We start from the raw sequence: 23225 nt of genomic DNA, 5'->3' as shown, positions 1-23225 counted from the left end.
CATAAATGAGAGTTGTTTCAGGCCCTTGGAACTCAGCCTGCTCCATAATGTACATGAGACAGCGAGGATACAGCCTACCAAGAGAGCTGGAGCCTTCCCAAAAGAGGTGGGGCCCGGGCCCCCACCCCAGGCCCTGCCACTGCCCCTCCTCTTCCCCCGGAGGCCTTGTCCCACCCTGGCCAAGCCAGAAGCCGGAGTGATGTAAAAGCAGCCCCCTGCCCATGTCTCCACCCCCTGAATCCCCCACCCAGGCAGGTGTGGGGTCCGTGGCTCCCCACAGCTGCCTGCATGGCTCTCCCTGACCCAGCTCTGACCGGGGGGGCAGGGTCTCGGAGCCGCAGCCTAGCCATGGTAAGAGCCATGCAGACAACTGTGGGGAGCTGTGATGGACCCTCTATCTGCCTGTGGTGGGGGGACCTGCTGAGAGCAGCCCCTGGCCCGTATCCCTGCCCCCAAGCCTCCCATACAGGGCAGCTGGAGGGTCTGCAGCTCCCCACAGCTGCCCACACAGCTCTTACCATGGCCCAGCTGCAGCTCCGAGGTCCCATCCTTGTCCGGAGACAGAGCCACACAGGCAGCCGTGGGGAGCCAGCATGGAGTCACGGACCCTCCACCTGTCCTAGGCCAAGCAGGGAGCCCGGTGATGCGGAGACACACGCTAGGGGCTGCCTCCGCCCTCCTGCACCGCCCACCTCCTGGAATTGCAATAAGGCTCCCCACAGCTGCCTGGGCTCCCTGGCCAGGCTCCACACTGGCTTGGCCTGGGGATGGGGCCTCAGGGGAAAGAGGAGGGGAAGGGGGCAGGATCCGCCCTGGATGAGTCAGGCTATACCCCCTGTTTCTGGCACCAGGGCTGCCCCTTCTTTCATCCTCGAAGGGATGCTTCCAGCTCTGCCTGTGAAGCCGCATTTCCCACTCAGACCTCATTCTCTAGCAAATAACTCTTCTCTTCTGCCCTCTGACACCGAGTGAGGCTTAGCTACTGGATGGACATACGTGCAGGGTCTTGTAGCCAGCATTTAGCTTTGTCGTTAACACAGCACAAAGTTCTCTAGCTTCTGTGACAATGGCAATGAGTAAAGTACAATGTGATGAGGTGGCCGCCCCACACATGGTTGAAAGGGGTTGAGGTGGCCAGGCAGGCCAATTAGCTCCACTTGGTGAACCTGGAGGAAGAGCCAGGGAGCATGCCACTAATTAGAAGTAGGCCCAGCTGAGCAGGAACAGGTGGGGTCAGGATAAAGCCCTGTGAGCAGTGAGCAGCCAGAGGGCTGCAGGAAGGCAGCGGAGTAGTTGCAGTTATTGCCTGTAGTGGAGGGCATCGAGAGCAGGGCCGGCTCCAGACCCCAGCGTGCCAAGCGCGCGCTTGGGGCGGCATTATGCCGGCAGGCGGCTCCGGCGGACCTTCCGCAGTCATGCCTGTCACAGTCACAGGTGGACCTGCCGCAGGCATGACTGCAGAGGGTCCGCTCGTCCCGCGGCTCTGGTGGACCTGCCGCAGACGTGTCTGCGGAGGGTCTGCTGCTGCTGCGGCTCCGGTGGACCTCCCGCAGGCAGGACTACGGAAGGTTCGTCGGAGCCACCTGCCGCCCTGCCGGCAAAATGCCGCCCCAGCGGACCCTCCGCAGGCACGTCTGCAAGACGTCCCCCGGAGCCGCGGGACCGGCGTGCTTGGGGCAGCCAAATTCCTAGAGCCGCCCCTGATTGAGAGGCTGGAAAGCCAAGAAAGCCAGATGAGTAGGAAGACTCCCAGGGAACCAACAACAAGGGGTGAGACCATGCAGAGGCCTTGGCTGATTGTTTTAGGGTCCCTGGGCTGGAACCCAGTATAGAGGGTGGGCCTGCATTCCCTTACCAGCCACTGAGGCAGTGGCACTATGGGGCAGTGAGATGGAAGACTGCCTAGGATTGCTAGGGGGGAAGGACTTTAAATTTCCCCAAAGGGCCTGGTCAGAGGGCCAAGCCACAAAGAGGAGACTGAGTTCCTGGAGTGAGAGGGGCCACAGGGTGAGACAGAATGGGGAAAAGACACTGCCAGAAGGGGAGTGTAATGCCTGGCAGAGCTAATGCTCAGGACAGCCAGAAGGAGGTGCTGCTAGTTGTGAGCCCTCTGCCATATATGTAAATAGCAGAGTTTAGTAAATAACTTCTGTAAGTAAAGAAATTGCAAAGTCTAAAATTCAAAAAAGTAAACAGCTAAGCAAAATAATAAAGGAAGGGAGGCATTGGGATTTTTTCCCCTTGAGTAGCTCCTCCAGGCCAAATCTGGATCAGGCCCTAGAAGAATCATAGGGGCAGAGTCTCATCAGTTTGCATAAATCTATTTTGGAATCTATGGAAGAATTTCTCGCCTAATTCAAATGGTCTGAACCAACAGTTCAGTCCAAACAAGACTCTCTAGGCACTATGGCATCATCTTCAAGAGCCAGGGCTTTTCTCCTTCCTCTCCCATGCTGTGAGATACTCCAGGAATGAGATTGACTCACACTGTACTAACATGGAGTGAGTTAATCCATAAGACAGGACAGCTCCAATGAGATATCAGTGACGGATGCTACATGGGATATTTTCCCGGAAGACACCCTGACAGAGATTTGTTTTTCCACTAGCACCCAGGAAGCTGAAACAGCACCTTCACCTCTTCATTGCTTAAGATAGTCATGTAAGTTACAGGTAAAACTGCATTTCATCCACTTAATTTCTACTCTGTAATTGTAGTTAATCAATAAATCCTCTGTGTACCAAGCTACTGCTGCAAGTCCGTCCCCTTCCTTTAAGCCAAATGTTAGCTTCACACACACATTCAGCTTTATCCTGCTTGACTTACTTAAATGATGTGTTGTATCCTTTAATGCAAAGGCCTAAATTAGCACTGGGAGGGCTCTCCCAGCTAACCTGTCTAAATGCTTTTTTTAAAAGAACCTGTATCTTGATGTAGATTTAAGCTCATCTGAGACTCCACAATATGAAGAAAGCTGTTCTCTGAACAACTCTACTCAAAACTTTCCATAAGGTATGTCGTAAAAATGTGCAGCCTGTACTGTCATTTTCCAAATTCCAGTTATCATCCATTTTTTGTCTGCTTCCAAGTCAAGTTAGAAAGGCATCTCTCAAGAATCCATGACCACAGTGGGGTGCTCTGGCATGGATACTTGTCCTACCTCAAAGGATATTTTCTTACCCTCAAGTGAGCCATCTCACATGTGGTCTACGCTACATACCTATATTAGTATAACTAAGTCACTCAGGGGTATGAAAAAAGTGAGTCAGTCACCACAGCAGAGGCTGGCATTCAATTTCAAGGATATAAAAATGCCACAGAGAAGCAATAGCACGTATACATCTGTCACTGAATTTTGTTGCAATATTACCATTGTCTCCAGTGGCACAGATACATTAAAATTCTCAGCAATTGAGCGTGACATTCCCCAATACTGCCCTGATTGCTGACCTCCCTAGTGTTGTATGCAAAAAGCAGGTGACTAAGGCAATCTTATTTTCATGTTTTTAATATGATTGCCAAGCTGTTTTGAAACAACGCTGGCTCTTTTCTGAGGCCTCATATAGTGAGGTACTGAGTACTTCCTACTCATTGTTCTGTCCCACCGACTCCTGCCAAAATCTACAGTTCACAGCAGATGCTCATTACCTTTCAGGATGAGGATCTTAATCACTTGCCAAAATTTTGAAGGTTATTTTCCTCAGTTTATTAGCACCATATTAAAATGCACCCAGGGTTGTCTTTTTTTTTTTTCCCCACAAGCAATGAAGCCTGAAAGCAATGTTTCTTAACAACTTAGTAATTACATTTTTTTCAGAAGATGATGTTATTTTAATGTAATTATTTGCTTCTTTAGAACGAACTGTTTTAGTAGAAATTATTAATAAATCAGCTGGGACTTTCCTATCATCTCAATTAAACAAGCAGTAAATAACTGTTCTATTTGAAGATCAGTTTAAAGGGAGTTTTGGAATATTGCTTTCTTAAGGCAATTTAGACCTTGAAAACACACAACAAATAGAATCCTCTTTACAGGATTTTTTTTCCTTTACAAGCCTTTTATTCAGCAGCATCCTTGCCAAACACACTAGAGGATTGAAATGCTGGCTGGCTGGTTGATTTATCTGGTACATCATCCAAGCATAATTGACAATCTGAAAGGTAGTGTTTATTATTTTAACTGCATTATTGCCCTCACCACATCTTAGCATCAGAAGAGTTTGTAAAAGCTGGTGCTGAACTTCATTTATCCCATTTAAAAAATAATGGTCTCAGATGAGCATTTGAGTGAGCTTTTCTGTTATTAATAGAAGCTATCCTTGGTAAAGTGGTGAAATGTCTGGAATAAACTTCATTCGTGCAAAAAAGATCCCCGGTCTACCACCACATCACACAGCTATCAAAATAAATATAAAAGAGCTGGAGAAAAACAAAATGGGGCCAATTCTAGCCCTCAAATGCATATCCATGCACTTCTCCCTCTTCCCTCACTAGCAGCTTCAGGCAGAGACCTCACAGAATATGTTCAGGTACCATAGACATGGGCAACCTTATAAAACCCAGATGAACAGATAATAGGCAGGGCCTGGCCCATGCACGGAGGCTGGAAGAATTGGGGAGGCAAACCCAGCTGATCTCAGAGTTCCTGCATGTACCTTGGCCAACCCCTGCTCCTCTTCCCACCCACAGCTGTTGGCAGCATGGCTTTTTTTCCATGCTGCATTGGCTGATGGGGTTTACGTGGCATCCTGCTCAGAGTGCTTTAAATTCTTCTTTCCCACAGTTTTCCCTTTTTTATTCCTGGAGCGAATGGCACATTCTCAGTGAGATGGGGGGTTGTGGAATAATACAGTTCTTAGTATTCCAGCACTGTCACCCAGATGCTTACTCCCTCTTTCAGCTTCATGCACAAAAAGACCTTCTGTCACAGGCCTTCCTCTTGTACCTAAAGCCAACAGAGTCCATAGTCCCTGCCTAACAAAAATAACCCACAGACAGAGAATTTTTGCAGAATTTGGCTGAAGTTCAAAGCCTGGAATAAAGTCAGGAATATTGAGGCCTGAGAAGCCAATATTTCACACCTACTCTATCTTCTACAGGACAGTTCATCCCTTAGTGGTCCAGGGCTCTGGTTCTCTTCTCCTTACACCCTAGCTTAACAGGTTCCAGAGAGCAGCAGCATTAACAAACACTCCAGGGAAGTACACTGAGTCCCTGCATGGACATTCAGCCTGGTCACTGAGGCCTTAGTAATGCCTCCATTGAAACCCACACAACTAGCATCCTTGGCCTTAGCCACCTGGAAGGGAGGAATCACCTCTCTCAGGGTACGTCTATACTTACCGTCTGGGTCGGCGGCTAGCGTTCGACTTCTCGGAGTTCGATATATCGCGTCTAATCTAGACGCGATATATCGAACTCCGAACGCGCTCCCGTCGACTCCGGAACTCCACCACTGCAAACGGCGGTGGCGGAGTCGACGGGGGAGCCGCGGACTTCGATCCCGCGGCGTCTGGACGGGTGAGTACTTCGAACTAAGGTAGTTCGAGTTCAGCTACGCTATTCGCATAGCTGAACTTCCGTACCTTAGTTCGACCCCCCCCCCTTAGTGTAGACCAGGCCTGAGCCATCAGTTCAGTTAATACAGCACCTCTTCTACCCACAAGTTTGGCCTCAGGCTCAACAGTGCTCCTCCTCAAACATGGCCCTTTCAGCATAGAGAATTCTCCATCCATGAAGAGAAGGGAAACAAGCAAACCTTTATATCAGGAGAACTAAGCACCTCCAACTGTCTACATCCCTCTTCTTTACTGCTGGGTGACAGGATCATCCATTGTCAGCTGGCTGGATCTGCGTGTTGCTGAGGCTATCAAAGCAAAGGACCTGATAACATTGCAAAATCCTGTACTCCCTATGAGCAGGTGTCAAGTGACTACCTAGCATCCCTCCTGACTACTGGAAATGACAAGTCAGGGGCCTTCTTCTTCCATGCCCTGCCTCTTGTGCTGTCATGTTTACAAAGAGCATGGACAATGCTACCATTCTGTCAGTAGCATTTTACACTCACTGCTCATTAACACGAATGAAGACACAAGGCAACAAAGTCAGGACATCAATGCTTGACTGTCACCCCTCAAGTGTTGTCTACTATCATCCCTTAGTGAGTTGCTATCTGCACAGGGAATCAGCTGATGTTTTGTCATCAGTTCAGGCCATGCTTCCTCCCACTGCTGTTTGAGTGGGGTTTTTGGTTTGTTTATGCTTACCACCTATGTCAATGTACTCACCCCATCTGGCAAGAAGCACTGACAATGGTGTGGACAAGATGCAGAAGAACATACAAAGCTGTTCTAAAACAAAACAAAAAACACATGACCTTAAAAAAATTGTCCAGCTCACAAACATGCAGAGAGTGCCTCCCAACTCTCACTGGGAGAAATGATGAGCTTATATCCAGTTGTGACAGTGAGGGAAATATCTGCTCTTTAGGTAAGACATTCTCTTTTCTGAATAACCAGGTCTGCCATTCTGACCTAGCCAGTCAAAATATTACGTGATTGCATCATAAGATTTACCAGCTTGGGCATTTTGTTGTTGCTTTGGGTGTGAGGGAAAGTTGTTCTTTTATTTCCACTTTTTTCTCTGTATAAAACTTTTCATTTCCTTTAAACAAATCAAAGCCTTTGATCCAGTCAGGCACATTTCTTGAGTATCTTACAGTCCTGGAAACAGTCTACAAACTAATCAAGCTATTTCTGCTACAGGCTAGGAGGGAGGAAGCACAGGCAGCATTATGTCTATTTTTAACTGCTTGGATGGCATTCAAATGCAACAGTGATGGGGGGCCATATAAGTACCTAAGCAGACAGCAAACTCTTGCAGTTTTCTGGAAGGGGTGGACCTGAGGTATAGCCATAATAGTTGTGATCCAGCCTCCCAAGGTTCAGAGAGAGGGGAAACTCAGTGCTAGGGATAGTTATTCCAAGAAGAGAAATTCTCAAGACACAACACATTTTGTTCTCTGTAGGCTTTGGCACCAGGAAATATGAGAGAGATTCTTTACGGAAACACAAGGAATCTGTCTGTCCTCCCTAAATGCTGAATGAGGATGTATGCTGCAAAATTGCATTGTCCTTTTGAAAACTAACTTCCCCAGGCACGTCTGATGAGTCAATTGTATTCTTGCAAAATTCAACTTAGGCTACAGTAAATACAAGCCCAATTCCTAACCTTTTAAGGACTTGTGCCTGCCCCAAATAGCACTGTAGGCACTGAAATACTAAGCACCTCCCTGAGAATTGTAGCATAGGCCTACAAGAAATGGGATTTTCCATTTTTAAGCAGGGTTAGCAGGATAGAATAGACATGGCTTCACTTAGGCTGCACCCAGGGGGCATTATGGGATCCTACAGGTCTATCTGTGGAGTCCCACTGAGACCCAGCCCTTGCCCGATGCAATTCAACATCTTTATGACATCGTTAGGGAAAACTCGAATGCAACATGGCCAAAAAAGCCAGCACTATGCAGACAGCTCCACATCACTTTTACGTCAGGCACATAAAGCATCGTTTCAGTTATCCATAGTGTGGCTGAGATCAGTAACTGGCTGGAGCTGAGCCAGGGACATAATGAGGTGATGCTGGTGGCAAGAAGGAGGTACCCGGAAGAATTCACCATCTCTGTAAAGACACCCTGCCTCCAGATCTTTAAACAGGCCTCAGCCTCAGGTTCCTGCTGTAGTCCTTGCTGCTTCTGGACACCCAACAACTACAGCCATACGACACATTTTAATCTAGAACTCTAGAGAAGATTGGGCCCCCTGAAAACTGATTCCCCCTTACCACAGTGAATTCCAGTCCTGATTGTGGTGATTCTTGTTTACCTCTTTGTGGGTAAAATTACAATAAATAGTTCACAGAGCAGACAAATAAAATCATGCTGGCAAATCAGTAATAGATACCATTTTAGTGGCTACTGTACCATGGCCTCTCTCCCTACGAGTCTTATGACTATGTGTATCACCAATGAATTCTGGACAGGTCAACCATGAGTTACAGTGAATTGCTTTTTCTGGTACCCTTTGAGCAAAAGGCCAAGTGTCTTTCAGTACTTTTGTATATACACCATTCAAAAGAGCAGTGCGATCCGTTTTCCAAATCTGGTGCACTGGATTATTACAAAGCTATGGTGCTGTTTTAGCTGGCAGTGGGATATTTCCAGTTTCAGCTATTACTCAGAGGGAAAGATGGCAACTCATTGTCTACTCATTAGCTGTTTTTCTCTCCGTGCCAGGGCCTGTTGGGGTTGTAAATGCCAAACAGAGCACCCCCACTACTAATCCTCTGATGTGGGTGTTCCATAAAGCCCTGGCAGTCAGGACTATGGGGCTGATTCAAAGCCCTTGGAAGTCAATTGAAATCAGTGGAAAAATTCCTATGAGCTTTGGATTACATTTTTCAATACATTTCCTTATTCTTACCAGGAAGCTATGCATCCTCCAAACACACTTCTTTGCTTGGCATCTTAGACACACCAGCAATCTGCTGTTATTAAATCCAGTGGGCTTTATGAAGCTGTATTATAACTTGGTCCCTGATTTTTAAAGTTCTTCCCTAAATTCAGTCCAGCCTGCACTGGGGGTAGGAAGGAGAGGCTTTCCTGTCATCAGTAGCCACAAACTATTGTCATGGCTGATTGTGCATGGCAGTATCTCCAGTGTCCCACTGTTGTCTCTTAAGAGTCCCTTCTTAGGAAGGTCTGAAATGCTGTGTGAAGATATTGCTTGGTTGGACATTTTTAATTAAAAAGGCAACCCAGTTCGATGCACTGTGCCAATACAAAGCACTGGTTGTTACCATTGGAGAAGTTACCCAGAAAGACAAAAGATGGCTGAAAATTTACTCAAAGCAATTACTCTCTCTTTTCAATCTGATCACATCCCTTTGGAAGGGATTAATATTCACACAATGGCACTGACCGAAGCCATACTGCTAAAACAATGCATCCATTTGAATGCAAAACTACTTTGAGATGGTAAGGAAGTGGGAAAGTGAGATGCTGCAGTTCAAAAATCTTAACATTAGCCTGTAATTTAAGTATTAAAGGAAATGAAAGCTAATTATCAAATTCCTAATTACATTCATCCTGCTGTTTCTTTTAGGGGAATGTTATCAGTTTTGACCTACTGTTTGAATGTAGGGTTATCTAGGAAGTTGCTAGTGCTAGCAGGACTCCGGGTGCTGAGTGTATCTCAATACCTTTCTAAAGATTTTTACTTTTTGGTCACCCTTTTTTCCCATGTTAATTAAACCCCACAACAGTCTAGCTATCCCTGGTCCTCTCCAAGGCTCAAAATCAGGCAGTTCTTGCTAAGCTACTGTGTGCTAATTCTGAGCTATTGCCAAGTGGTTTTGACCACAAGGGTTGTATTGCCACAATGCTAATCCAACTTGGCAATCATTGGCCTCTCATTCTTCTCTACAAAGTGCCTCTTCCTACACCCTGTAACAGGGTGAGCTCTTTTTCACAATATTCTCATGTGGCTTGATGGTGAGAGGCCAGGCTTCCTCCCACTTCATACAATTGACATTCATTGACCTGTTTGAAACACACTCTCAGAAGTGAATACCTCCTCTTATAGACCATTCTCCTTTCTCTGTGGGCCTGAAGTCAATGGGTTTTGGATCAGACTTTTATCTGGATCTAATATCAAAGATCTGACACCTTGCTATGTCAAACCAAAAGTTCTTTCTGTCTCGAGTTTGTAGAAATGAAGCAAAACTCTCACAACCTTCACAGTATGAGAAGAGAACATGGGCACAGCAAGCCATGCTGCTAGTTCAGATAGCTTAGTGTTGCTTCCAAAAGAATTCTTCTGTCATGTTAATGTGCATCCTTTTATTGTGTTGTTTTAATTCTTTCATGAATTAGATTGTTGAATGTTAAACATATCTGCTCCATTTCCCCAACTGTCAAATGCCACAGCTAGTCTGGTTAACTGGCCCTATCCTGGGCTCTATGTTTACGCAGCAAGTTAAACTAGTTAACTGTAGGCTTTAAAGTCAATGGATATTTTTGAAAAAGATCTAATCTAGGAATTATTTTGGGGAAGTTCTATGGCTTGTGTTATACAGGAGTCCAGGCCAGATGATCACAATGCTACCCTGTGGCCTTGGAATCTATGAACTTGTCTCACAATATCATGGCCTGTTCTTTGTGTTAAAAGCCTTTTAAACTTGCCAGAGTTTATCTGTCTCCTTGCAACTTTTTTCCCTAAAATAGAGAGAATTTGAAAGAAGCCAGTTCCTATACTTTAGTGCTAAGAAGAAGTTTAATGCATTACTGATGGGAGCAGAAGACAATGTAATTCTTATGCGGAGGCCTTCAGCTTGAGCGAATCTCTCCATTTCCCTACATTTAAAGCTCACAAAACATCATAGCTTTGCACAAAGCTCAAAACCAAGACATAGCTTTTTTCTTTATCTCCTGTCCTCTCTTCTTTTTTTGCCCCAAATAAACTGGAATGTTTTTCCCCATTTTATTTTGAAGCAGAGGAGTAACAAATAGAAAAGAGCACAGTAAGAATGAAATGGAAATATACCCTTATTACTAATGGAGCTGGGATGGTAATTGATTTTTTGTTTGGCAATTCCAAAAAAAAAAAGAGGGGAAAATTTAGTTTTGGGTCAACCTGAAAATGAACGTTTTTCAACAATTTTCAGTGAATCAAAAAAGTAAAGAAAAAAATTAGTTTGGGGTCAAACCAAGTGGCACAATATCCCAGCTAACATGACTTGCTCAAGCCAGGATTCTGCCCCTTCTGCACAACCTAAATGTTCACAGCAGAATTTGGCAGGGTTGAGGCAAGAGGAAGCCTTTCCCCCCAAGCCATCAATTAGGAGTGAAGCCATTCTGCACCTGTTGCTCCAGCTGAAGGCTAGCTTAGCCTGAGGGCCTGTTTTGCCTCCAAATTACCTGGAAAAGGGGAAAGTTTGGTGAGGTTTTCATATTGGTGGATCATCTCACATTGACAATTCCCATTCAACACAAAGAACTGCAGCAGATAGCTATGTCAGGTGCCCTGCAAAGCTGGGTTCCCGGGCTCACAAGCAGGGAAGCACCCCTGTTCTATCTCCTGGCTTCCTGCAGAGCTGGAGAGGAAGAAAGAAAGAGCACAATACTGTGATTTCTATTTGCAGTTACTTAGCAGGGACAGAGGTATTATGGTGATGGGAACTATTTTAAAGGGAGGTAGTGCATGTGCAACATTGGCAGACCCTAGTCATTAGCAGGCAGGATCGAACCTAGGACCTCAGTGTATGAACCTCTACTGCATGAGCTGTTAGCTAAGGCTGTAGAGCAGCCTTGTTTTAGCTCTCCCTCTAAGTGGGCTCAGTGCCACTAGATAGGCCAGAACACCACACCCAGAAGGTGTGTGAGTTAGACTACTTTACACTACTACTCAGCCAATTGGAGTTCTATTCCCTGCTCCAACACTGGCCTGCTGAGTGACTTTGAGAATGCCTCAGTTTCCTCAGCTGTAAAATGGAGATAATGATACTTAACCATGCTAAAAAGTGCCATAGAAGAGCTAGATATCATTATTATTGAAGTTAGGCACCTAGGTCCATACTGAGACACCTAAAGAAGTATCCTGCTTTTCAAAAGTCCTGATCCCCCATCTGCTCCCATTGGCTCCATGGGAGGTGTGACGTGCTCAACAGTTTTGAAAATCAAATCACGGAACTTAGTACAGTAGCTTCCGCTTATTGGCAGCCTCTTGAGTCCCAGCAAAAAGCTGCCATTATCCAGAAGCTGTCAATAAGCAAAAGGCAGGTATGTGGGGCTGCGGCCAAAGAAGCAAGCACTGGTCTGGATGCAGCCCCACAAACCGGCCTGCAGCCAGGGCTCACCATGTCCCGGAGCTTCCTTCCCTGGCGGCAGCCCTGCAAACCTGATTGCAACCAGGGGCGGCTCTAGCAATTTCGCCGCCCCAAGCACGGCGGCATGCCGCAGGGGGCGCTCTGGCGGTCGCCGGTCCCGCGGCTCCGGTGGACCTCCTGCAGACGTGCCTGCGGAGGGTCCACTGGTCCCGCGGCTCCGGTGGAGCATCCACAGACACGCCTGCGGGAGGTCCACTGGAGCCGCCTGCCGCCCTCCTGGTGGCATGCCGCCCCAAGCGCGCGCTTGGCGCGCTGGGGTCTAGAGCCAGCCCTGATTGCAACAGGGACTTTCTTCCAAAAAAAAAGTCACTTTTGGAATTGCCAAACAAAATTTAAATTTAAAGTCAATCGGATAGGGTTGGTTCCTGGCAAAATGTTTCTATTAAGTTAAAGTTGTATTGTGATTGCTATTAAGTGGCCTCCACTATGCTATACAGGTTTTGGAGCCTAACTTGCATCACCTCCTTTTGAAAATCCTGGCCACAGTGCCAGTATCTGTAGCTTCTCCACAACCAGCGAGGCGCTGCCAGGAGAGGAGATCTATGCTGTACAGGGGAGGCTTTTCAGTTCTGCAAGACAGTCAGGTATTGAGAACTTGACAGTTAAGCAACTCTGACAGGATTCTTTGAAGCCGGTATGCAGGAAACTCTGAAACAATCAAAAGTAATTATTTTAATATACTTTTATATTTATTATTATTGATTTATGGGAAGGAATTTGGTAAAGGAAAAGACAAATAAAAACACATTCCTACCAAGCTTGCAGGCAAATGCACACAAAATCTGTCTCTGTGCACATTTTCATTAGCTGTTTTTCCGTGTCTCATCCTGCATTGTTGCATACAGATGTTTTTCTTTTTGACAAATTGTCTAGAGGTGTGGGGTTCTGTTGGATTTGATTAAAGAAATCCTTTCCTTATTTTGATTAGGAAAAGTTAACACAGGCAGGTAGATATTTTTTTTAAACTGGCCTGACTAATCTTCTTCAGATGCCATAAGCAATATTGTGTCCTCTGTCAATCACAAGTCACTAATTGTTTAGAGCAGTGTGTGTGTGTGTGTGTGAGAGAGAGAGATTTGGGTTATCCTTTCTTCAATGTCTTGTTATCATGCTTAGCTTGCTCTTTTAGCCTTTCCTCTCAAATCCTGCCTGCTTCATTGACCCACCCGAGCCCATCAGTCAAAGAAACATGGAGTTGTAATTAAATGTCAATTTAATCCCCCATGAAAAGATTAAAATGAATTGATCATCATTGTTATTTCCATCTGTTCACTCCATGTTGATTCTTTGTGTTTTAAGCTTTCAATAAAGACATGCACAAGAAGGGACCATGTAGAAAAACTGCTTGTCTTGTTGTTAATCAGAAAACATGCACTAATTTTAGCAGCTCAAGAGAACAAAAGATTGCAATAATACCATTAGCATGACATTGATTATATTAGCAAGATGGAAAGCTCTATTTATTTTTCCCTGGTGACGGTTTAGCTTCAGACAACACTAGGAATAGTTTTTCTTAACAATTTAAGCATTTGACAATTTTAATAGAAGACATAGACATAGCCCTGAAAATAAGCATAGAACAACCTGTCAGAATCATCTTTTGAGGGCATAGTTCAATAAAAGGATTGTCTACCAGAAATTCTGAAGAATAGTTTTGTCAGTTATTACTATTTTCAGTTGTATATGTTTCCAGAAAGATAGCCAAGTACATTAAATTCAAACTTTTCTGCTTAAAATAAACTTTAGGTGATGAACAAATGTCACAAAATTCAATGTCCAGGCTGATATTCCCATTTGTATCTTACAAAATTGTGTAAAAGAGACATGGGACATATTAAGAACCAAAGACCTTAAAATCCTCAATTTAGGCAGAAAATGCTTAAGTAGATACTGAGGTCCATTGAGGTGAGCATCATGGCTTATTAGCTAAGGGTTAAGCACTGAGCTTCCCTGGGCCTTGGTCAATAATCAACACAAAAAATATCAGTAGTCTCTTGTCGGAGAAAAACTCAGTTCTCGCTTTCTGTTTGGGTACAGCAAAATCAAATACTTTATTCTTTCTCTAGTAATTACAATAGAGGGAGGGAGTGTCCTAGGAAACAGGGTTGCCCCTTGTCCCGGACAGGTCTCTCTCAATTAGTAAACAATTACAGCAAGCATTTATACCTTTGTTACAGACAATAGTTAGCAATAATGGAGACAGTAAAAGAGAAACAATTGCATTTGTTTATACATAAGCCTTTCTGCTATCTTATTTGTCTCACTACTAGAAAAAGCAAGCCTGCATATTTGGTTTTCATTGCAAGGTCGTAATAACCTTTTACACAGTTCGTTCGTCTGTCTCACATTATCTTGCTTCTACAAATCTCACGTCATTAGGGTCACAACTAGCCTAACTCATGCTAACTAACTGACATGCATTAAGATCCCTTCAAATCCTTGTTAATTATTACCTGCTTCCACACTCTGAAAGAAGAAGTCACTAATAGCTCTATTGTTAGACAGAATCTACGTATCTTCATCAACAATACCAGGAAATCTCTGCATTGTGGCTATGATATCTTAGCAACAAGTTGTTTGCTTTTCCCCCCAAAAAATATTTATTTGTATTGCAGTAGCACTGAGGAGCCCCAATCATGGACCAATGCTAGGGTCAAATTAAGGACATGTCTTCGTGTTGGGTAAGGAGTAACTACGGGGCAGGGAGGAGATTTCTAAAGCACACTAACATGTTACACATATAATTGATGTGGTGTAGACCCTGCTGGTGTGCACAGAGGGTATGTCTACACTGCAGTTAAAAACCTGTGGCTGGCCTGTGCCAGCTGACTTGGGCTCTGGCTGTGGGGCTGGTTAATTGTGGTGTAGATGTTCTGGCTCTGGCTGCAGCCTGAGCTCTGGGATCCTCCCATCTCGCAGGGTCCTAGAACCCAGGTTGCAGCCCAAATCTGAATGCCTGCATAGCAATTAAACAGCCCCTAAACTAAGCCCGAGTCAGCTCTTCACAGGCCAGCCACAGATTTTTTAATTGCAGTGTAGCCACATGCTAAGAGTTCCCTAGTACATTTAAACTATCATTGACTTCAGAGGAGCAACTCACAGGACTGCAGGGTCTGACCATAATAGTCTAGAGGTGAGACAAAGTCACCATAGAAGACAGTGATGATAAACATATATAAATTGATTTCTGATGAGTCAGTCAGGAAGCAAAGTTTTGCATAGGCAATCTAACTGTTTAAGAGTTTTGTTGACCTCTGAGACAATAAATGGTAGAAAACATGACTGTTTTAGGTAATCATAAACCAGGATTTGCTTCTTACAAATGTGATGCTTTTGCCTTTAATCCATGATATAGTTAGAGGTATTTGCAATATTCCTATTTTTTTTTTTAGTGGTGCACATTGCAAATAAATGACTGTGCAATCCAAGGCAACTGGCATGTTTTTTCAGAATGATCATTATAATTTCAAATGAATGGAACTGCAATCTGGAAATACTTTAAAATAAATTGCTCCCCTTGCATGTATAGGGGAGCCTGAAAGTTGGGGACTGTACTCAAAGTGCTGAAGCAAAGCTGTAGTGAAAATTGTTTAACCCTCATGTACAGCACACAAGTTAGTTTACAGTTACTAATTATTATTGAGCATAGCGGGTATGTGTGATGTGGTACAAAGAGAGAAATAATCCAGAGTTTCTAATCCACAGTTTTACATTTAAATCTCAAACCTGGTTTCAGCCCCCTAGCTCCTTTGGGCATATGGGCCAGCTCTTCAGCTGATATAAATTTTCATAGTTCTATTGACTTTAGCAGAGCTGCAGCAATTTACACCAGCTGAAGAGCTGCTACATGGGCCTTTAAAAGCTGAAGAGAACTAATTTCCCCTATTGGGATCTGGGCTGGCCAGGTACAACACACTCTTGACTCTCACTGAAATGAATGGGACTTGAGAATGCTTAGCATGCTCCAGTACATGACCCTTGAAGAAAGAAGATTTGCTTCAACATTTTACCTTTGCAAGCTGTTTGCCTGTTTGTTCTTAGAACCTTCTGTTCTTTTTTTAAACACAAAAGTATTGTCATCGTTCTGAAACTGAGCCCCAGGATGACTCTGAATGAGCATGTCACATACTGGTTGCTTACTAGTCCAGGCTGGGATTGTGTGCCGTAGTTCCCCAGATTACTGGATTCACAGTAAGTACCTATTATTTGTATTTCAGTAGTACTTAGAAAGCCTCAGCTGTTCTTCAGGACCCCATTATCCAATCACAGTTAAAAAACAGTTTCTGCTCCAAGGAGCTTGCAACCTAACTAGTCAATGAGTGGGAAGGGAAATGGATGTGAAGTGACTTGTGCAAACTTCCACAGCATTTCAGCAGTATGGTCATAGCCTGACTCTCAGGATGGGACTTTACCTACTAGACCAGGGGTAGGCAACCTATGGCACGTGTGCCGAAGGCGGCACATGAGCTGATTTTCAGTGGCACTCACACTGCCCGGGTCCTGGCCAGGAGTCTGGGGGCTCTGCATTTTAATTTAATTTTAAATGAAGTTTCTTAAACGTTTTAAAAACCTTATTTACTTTACATACAAGAATAGTTTAGTTATATATTATAGACTTATAGAAAGAGACCTTCTAAAAATGTTAAAATGTATTACTGGCATGCAAAACTTTAAATTAGAGTGAATAAATCAGGAGTCCCCAATGCGGTGCCCGCGGGCGCCATGCACCCGCGTCCTGGCCAGCGGTGGAGCATCCGCTGAAATGCCGCCGAATTTCTGAGGCGTTTCGGTGGCAACGCCTCTCGATGACGTCACTTGCTGCCGACAAGTGATGTCATCGAGAGGTGTCGCCACTGAAATGCTGCAGAAATTTGGCAGCATTTCAGCGGGTGCTCCGCCAGGCGCCAGATGAAAAGGTTGGGGACCACTGGAATAAATGAAGACTCGGCACACCACTTCTGAAAGGTTGCTGACCCCTGTACTAGACCATACCACCCAGCTTCTGTACAGGCTTTATGTATTTTCAATTATCTTATTAGCAAACAGTTTTCAAAGTCTACTGCTTAGAGCTTCATAGCTAAGGGAGGATGCAAAAACAAAATGTAGGCGCATGCTCCTGAAGCATTAAAATCCATGGCATTTCCCCACTGACTTGAATGGGAGCATGGTCAAGCACTGAAGGCTGTTTTCACAAGTCATTGCTTCAGACAGGGTGCAGGGAGAGAAGGAAATGGTCTGCTTGAGATTACTGCAGCGGGTTCACAACTTCTCTGTTCAGGACCCCATGTTACAAGAGACAAACATTTCAACACCCACACCCATCCGTCGTTGTGACACCGCTGGACCTAGTGTGACCCACTGGGAACTCCTGGGTTATGTGGGAAGCCAAATGTTCACCAAGCTGAATTCACAACAGTGAAATCCTGTGTCTCTAGGGAGGGTTGCCCTTAGCAAGGTAAAGCTGTGAATGTATGGTACAGGCATAGGAGGCAGTAAAAGTCAAGTAGGCAGGCACATGAGAGGTACTAGTGACCAGCAATATCACTCATTGCTTTGGGTGAGAAATGAGCCCAAGTAATCCTGGGGCTGTAGCACTAAGTCTGAATCATATTTGCATCTTTAGAAGTCTCTTGGGGCATGAACAAGACTCCCCCATCCCTGTCTCTCTTGGGCCACTCACTGCATATCCCCTATGTTCCAGTTGCACTACTAAGTCAAGTATCAGAGGGGTAGCCGTGTTAGTCTGGATCTGTAAAAGCAACAAAGAATCCTGTGGCACCTTATAGACTAACAGACGTTTTGCAGCATGAGCTTTCGTGGGTGAATACCCACTTCTTCAGATGCAAGTGAAGAAGTGGGTATTCACCCACGAAAGCTCATGCTGCAAAACGTCTGTTAGTCTATAAGGTGCCACAGGATTCTTTGTTGCTACTACTAAGTCAATATTTCCTTTCCTCTTTATAGTGTGCTGCAACACACACTCATTGCCAAACTAGCCAGCTGCTTCTGAAGGGTCATTCTGAATAGCTATCAGCATTTCATTTGTTCATCGCAATGGGGGAAATGACAAGATTGTTTTCTCCTGTTGTGCCTGCCTGTTGCAGCTGCCACTTCTCCTCTGCTCAGGATACTGATGGGAACATATTCTCACACCCCTCAGGAAATGATTAACAGAGTGTGTGCATAGGGGTGGGAGTTATGACTATCCTGCTAGCTAGCCTAATGGCTACTACATCCCAGCCACTATCTCTGCTTTACATGCTCATTTAGTCATTTATAGTTCAAAATGTGAGTTCCATTCTTTCACCTCATCTAAAAGCCAAAAGCACTGCATATATTACACCTCCACAATAAATTATACCATGAATAAATGGCATTGCCCACAGATCCTTCCTATTAAAGGATGCCACTGAAAAGAGTTTGAAGAGGAGAATGGATTCTTGTGGATTTAAATCATTATGCAGGTCTCAAAAGTTTGGATTGAGTTTATTTTCCCTGTTTTAGCTTTGTACATATAGCTAGAAAACAAGACACACAGATGGGAGTGACCTCTGTTTGCCACATTCAACCCTATGTTTGGGTGTTGGTAAGAAAGGCTTTCCTCCCCCAGAAAAAAAGTTTAACTTCTCAATGTCTTTCATGATTACTTTACAAGTAATGCAACTACACTACCAAGAAAAGCCATAATATTTGTTGGTACAACTATTATTATAATGGGAAGTCTCCCATGTTTCAACTATAAATATTTGTTGATAGAAGAGGTCACATGCAAGGGAAATAACTATGTAATGCTGTATATTCTGTACATGCTGTATAAAAAAACTTAAATGTAATCAGTGGTGTATGCTGAAGAAAAGATCAGGGGGATGTGTCTGGAATGGGGAAACCTCCTTTCCAAAAGCACAAGATTGTGTCCTGGCCACTCCAGAAGGAAAACCCTGTTGGTGTTAAAATATTTTCACAATGATTTATTAAGTAACTGTATATTTTTGTCAATCTCATTGCAAGCAAGTGGAACAGTAAGTAGTTTTTCAAGACTTTTAACAGTGTTCTAAGGTTGGGAATAAAATCTTTCTGGAGTGGGTTGGTTGAATAAAGCTCAGACCAGGACTTGGGGTTTTAAAAAAAAAAATCACATAGAAAAAAAATGATTAAAAGACCATTATGTATACCGTGCTGTACAAAGTTAACCTTACAAATGGTTTATCTTCTGTGGATTCAGGAAGGAAGGGAAATAAACACCTTTGTGGGGGAGTGCAAATTTTTCCCAAAAGTAAAAAATACTGTACAGTATGTCTTTGTGTTATTTTTTAGAAACACTTAGTACATCAAGCCTTGCGTTTTACCCCTATTTACCGTCCCTTGAATATAAATTTTGCATATGCCACTGAATGCAAAATCTTATAAGCCTTAGAAGGAGAGATTCAGTTATCACCTGATTAGAAATAGGATGTACAGCAAAAGTAGATAATGATTCCACATATTTAGCTTGTTTCAATGCTAATTCTTTGAAAAAGATCAAGTACAGTCTTTTTGAACACATTGTAAAAACCTGTGATCTTCTAAACTGACCCCTACTGTTAGCAACACCTGTTTAATATTTTCTGTGGTATTAACTGCAAATTTTGAAATAATGGAAGAGAGTTGTGTTATCCAGAAAATGTGCTAAGCTCATATATTTTTATATTTGTGGTGTTTTCCTATTAACATAGAGTAGTGAATGAATATCAATAAAGCTGAACTAAAAGAGTGAAATATTCAAAATATAAAAATGCAGAACATATTTGTAATAATTTATTGAAAATATTCTGCCAAAGATTGTTCGCTCAAGATCTGTATAGTTTCTCTTTTGCTATCAATGTCATTGTGAAGGTACCACTGCCCTTTCTTTCACCCACTAACTTGTGGAGATCACTTTTTTGTATATTTAAGGACAAAGAAGTGTGCCAGGCTTTCTTTTTTATAGGAGCGGTAAATAAAGTAGTTGGAAGACATGATGTAACTTTTTCAGTCATATTAAAATGGACAAGGATAATGATGAAAAATTGGAAACCCTTCATTTTTCTAGTACTACCAGCACATTACAGTTTAAAACCTTGGAGAGTTCTGTAGAATCAAAGACATCACCTACAGTCCCAATCCTCTGAACACTTATGCCATTCTGTAACTTTACTTACATGAGTAATTCCACTGGCTGTGTGCAAGGTTAGGGCCATTCTAATAGTACACTTGACTAAAGTGGAGGTTATTTATGATTTTTGGTTTATGGACACTATCCCTTTATTCGGCCAATCTTGCAAGGTTTTGATTGTTTCCTGTTGGGTTCTGAGTATTCCCAAACTCCACTGAGGTTCATGGATGTTGAGGAAACTCAACAAGGCACAGGATCAGCACTACTCATTTTCAAGCATTTGAATCACCTTGAACAATGAGTTAGGCCCTTTTAAGCATATGCTTAACTTTAAATACATACTTAGGTGCTTTGCTAAATTGGCACCTTAAGAAATAAGGGCCCTATCCAAAATCCCTTGTAATCAATGGGAGTCTTTCCATTGACTTCAATGGGCCCTAAATCCTTCTCATCTCACCCATGTGAGTATTCCAGTTAGTTCCAAAACTGTAAGCACTCTAGGCATAGAATTCTCCCTGCAATCAAAAGACGTTTCATTGACACCTATCACATCAATCCCATTGACTGTGCTAGAAATAAGGCAAGCAGGATTGAGCCCTCAATGTAAAATAATACATCAGGAAGAAGTTTAGTCACCCTGCACACAAGCTTAAACAGTCCAAAAGTACTACAACCTTTTAACAGAAAGCGTCTGCCAGAAAGGACAAATTGGTTGTTTTGTAAAGAGAAAATTGGATTCCCCTTATTAATTTCATTTTAAATAATGTTATAATGCTTGGAAGAATTTAGCTTTTCTTATCCTATGTGATTTTTAGACTTTTTTCCTTGAAAATGTACTATCAGCCATGTCCATTCATATCCATCAACAACACTGCTATTTTTGGCTCAGGTGTTTTACGTCTGAGCAGATTAATAGCTTCTTGAAAGCTTAATCTATAAAGAAACACATTAGAACTAAGTGGTGTAAAGGAATAAGGTCCCTGATCCAACAAACCACTTAAACATGTGCTTAACTTTTAAATTACTTTACCATTAAGCACATACTTAAGTGCTTTACTGGACATGGGCCTAGATAACTAATTTATAAAATTAATTTTCTAAATTTCAAGGTATGTGTGATTGAGGTGCATGAGCCAGTTTCCACAAAACACCTAACATAATACTGTATTTAGTTAAGAATCTGGACATCAAATGAATATGATGTTTGTATAGCAATGGTACTACATCATGTGATTTAAAATAGCAACTTTTTGTAGCTATGGGAACTACATGAAGATTAATTCCTAGTACTATGTACATTCAGCTCTATGAATCCAGAATTATACGGTTGCTGTATTACAAAGAAATTATTCATGAAAGATGGTTGTAAGAAGAATTGAGTTTATGATCACTGTGCATTTTGTTAATGAGTGAATTCAAATAGTTTTATTTTTACCAAAACTGATGATCTTTATTCCAGTAAATACAATTGCTGATTTAATATATATTATTTGAATGGTTTATATCCTCTTGAGCTAAATACATAAAATGGAAACTTGTTGCAAGGTGTGTCATTCAAATGTACAAAATAAATGACTTTTTCCTGCATGCTGCTTGAGGTATGTTGTGATTTAAAACTAAGAGTTATATTTGAATTGCCTTATGCAAAAAGGTTGTATGTTTCATAACCCAGAAATGACCTGACATTGTTTCATCACATTACATGTGTATCTGATGCTGTGTTATGTCAAATTCAGATAAGTTGTCTGTCATACATGTATCTTGTGGGAGACCTTTTACCTTGTTAAACTGTAATATGTAAACCTCTCCTTTCCTGAAATAGTCAGTTGTATCAATCAGTGTCTTCAGTTAACTGTTTTCCTAATCTTGCCACATTTCCTAACACTGAAATATAGATGTTTGTAAATTCTTCATTCTTCATTTTGTCTCCTTTTATGTATCACAAGTGAGGATTTTCATCCCATAAAGGATTAAGGAGAGGCAATCTCCCATGCAATTCCCAGTTTCAAGCTAAATTTCATTTTTGTTCCTTCACAAATCTGCTGAACCAAGTTTCAGCTAATACAGTTGGAATTAAGAAAGTATTTTGATTGCTACTATTTTCAGATCAAATATGCCATTACCTCTGAAGAATGATATAATTAATAGTAATAATGATTAAACCCACTCGGCACTTGTATAGTGCCATTCATCTGAGGCTCAATCACTTTACAAACACTAGATATGTCACAGGATGTTGTGAAGTTATCATCCCTGTTTTACAGCATAGGACACGGCAACAGTGCCATGTCCAGTGCAAGACATTGAGTCAGTGTTACAGATGGGAATAAACCCAGAACTTTGATATCTAGTTATGGGCTCTAGCCACTAGACCAGTGGTTCTCAAACTTTTTTTTTTGTGGACCACTTGAAAATTGCTGAGGGTCTCGGTGGACCACTTAATGATCTTTCCAAATGTTGTTGTACCATTAGCTAACTATTGTAAAGCGCTTTGGATAAAAGCACTATATTAAAAACAACTTAATTTTTTTTATTCTACAAATAAAAGCACACAACTCACACTTTAATATCAATAGTCTTACCTTTCTAATGCAATGGATTTGCCCTCTTTCCCCCCCCCCCCCACTGCGACAGCCCCTGAGCTGGGGCTGGGAAGGAGTGGGGGGGTCTCTCCCCTGCCACAGCAGCCATAGAGCTGAGGCTGGGGAGGAGGGCTGTCTCCCCCTGGCAGCCTCAACCCTGGAGCTGAGGAAAGTTGCCTCTTTCTCTGGCCACCACAGCCCTGCTTGTCCCAAATTCCCCCTCACTCTCTCTTCTCACCCCACTACCCCTCTATTCTCCCCAAGGCCAGCACACCACCTTACATGTGCATTTTCTCTAGGGTCCAGGCACTTAATTAGTGGAGCCACGCCTGCACAGCACCACTAATTAGGTGGGCAGCCCATCATTCTCTCGTGTGCGGCCACCCAGGCACACACCTTAAAGGGAACTATCGGCAGACCACCTGAAGAGCTCACGGACCACAGTTTGAGAACCACTGCACTAGACAACATTTTCTTCTTACATATGTGGAATCCAAAGATTTCAGATTCATATATTTTAAGGCCAGAGCAGGCTATGATGATCATCTAGTCTAACCTCCTGCAAAAC

The sequence above is a fragment of the Mauremys reevesii genome, linkage group 3, assembly GCF_016161935.1.
Source record: "Mauremys reevesii isolate NIE-2019 linkage group 3, ASM1616193v1, whole genome shotgun sequence".
Lineage (NCBI taxonomy): Eukaryota > Metazoa > Chordata > Testudines > Geoemydidae > Mauremys > Mauremys reevesii.
The sequence above is the reverse complement of the archived record's forward strand: the minus strand, read 5'-3'. Positions refer to the sequence as shown.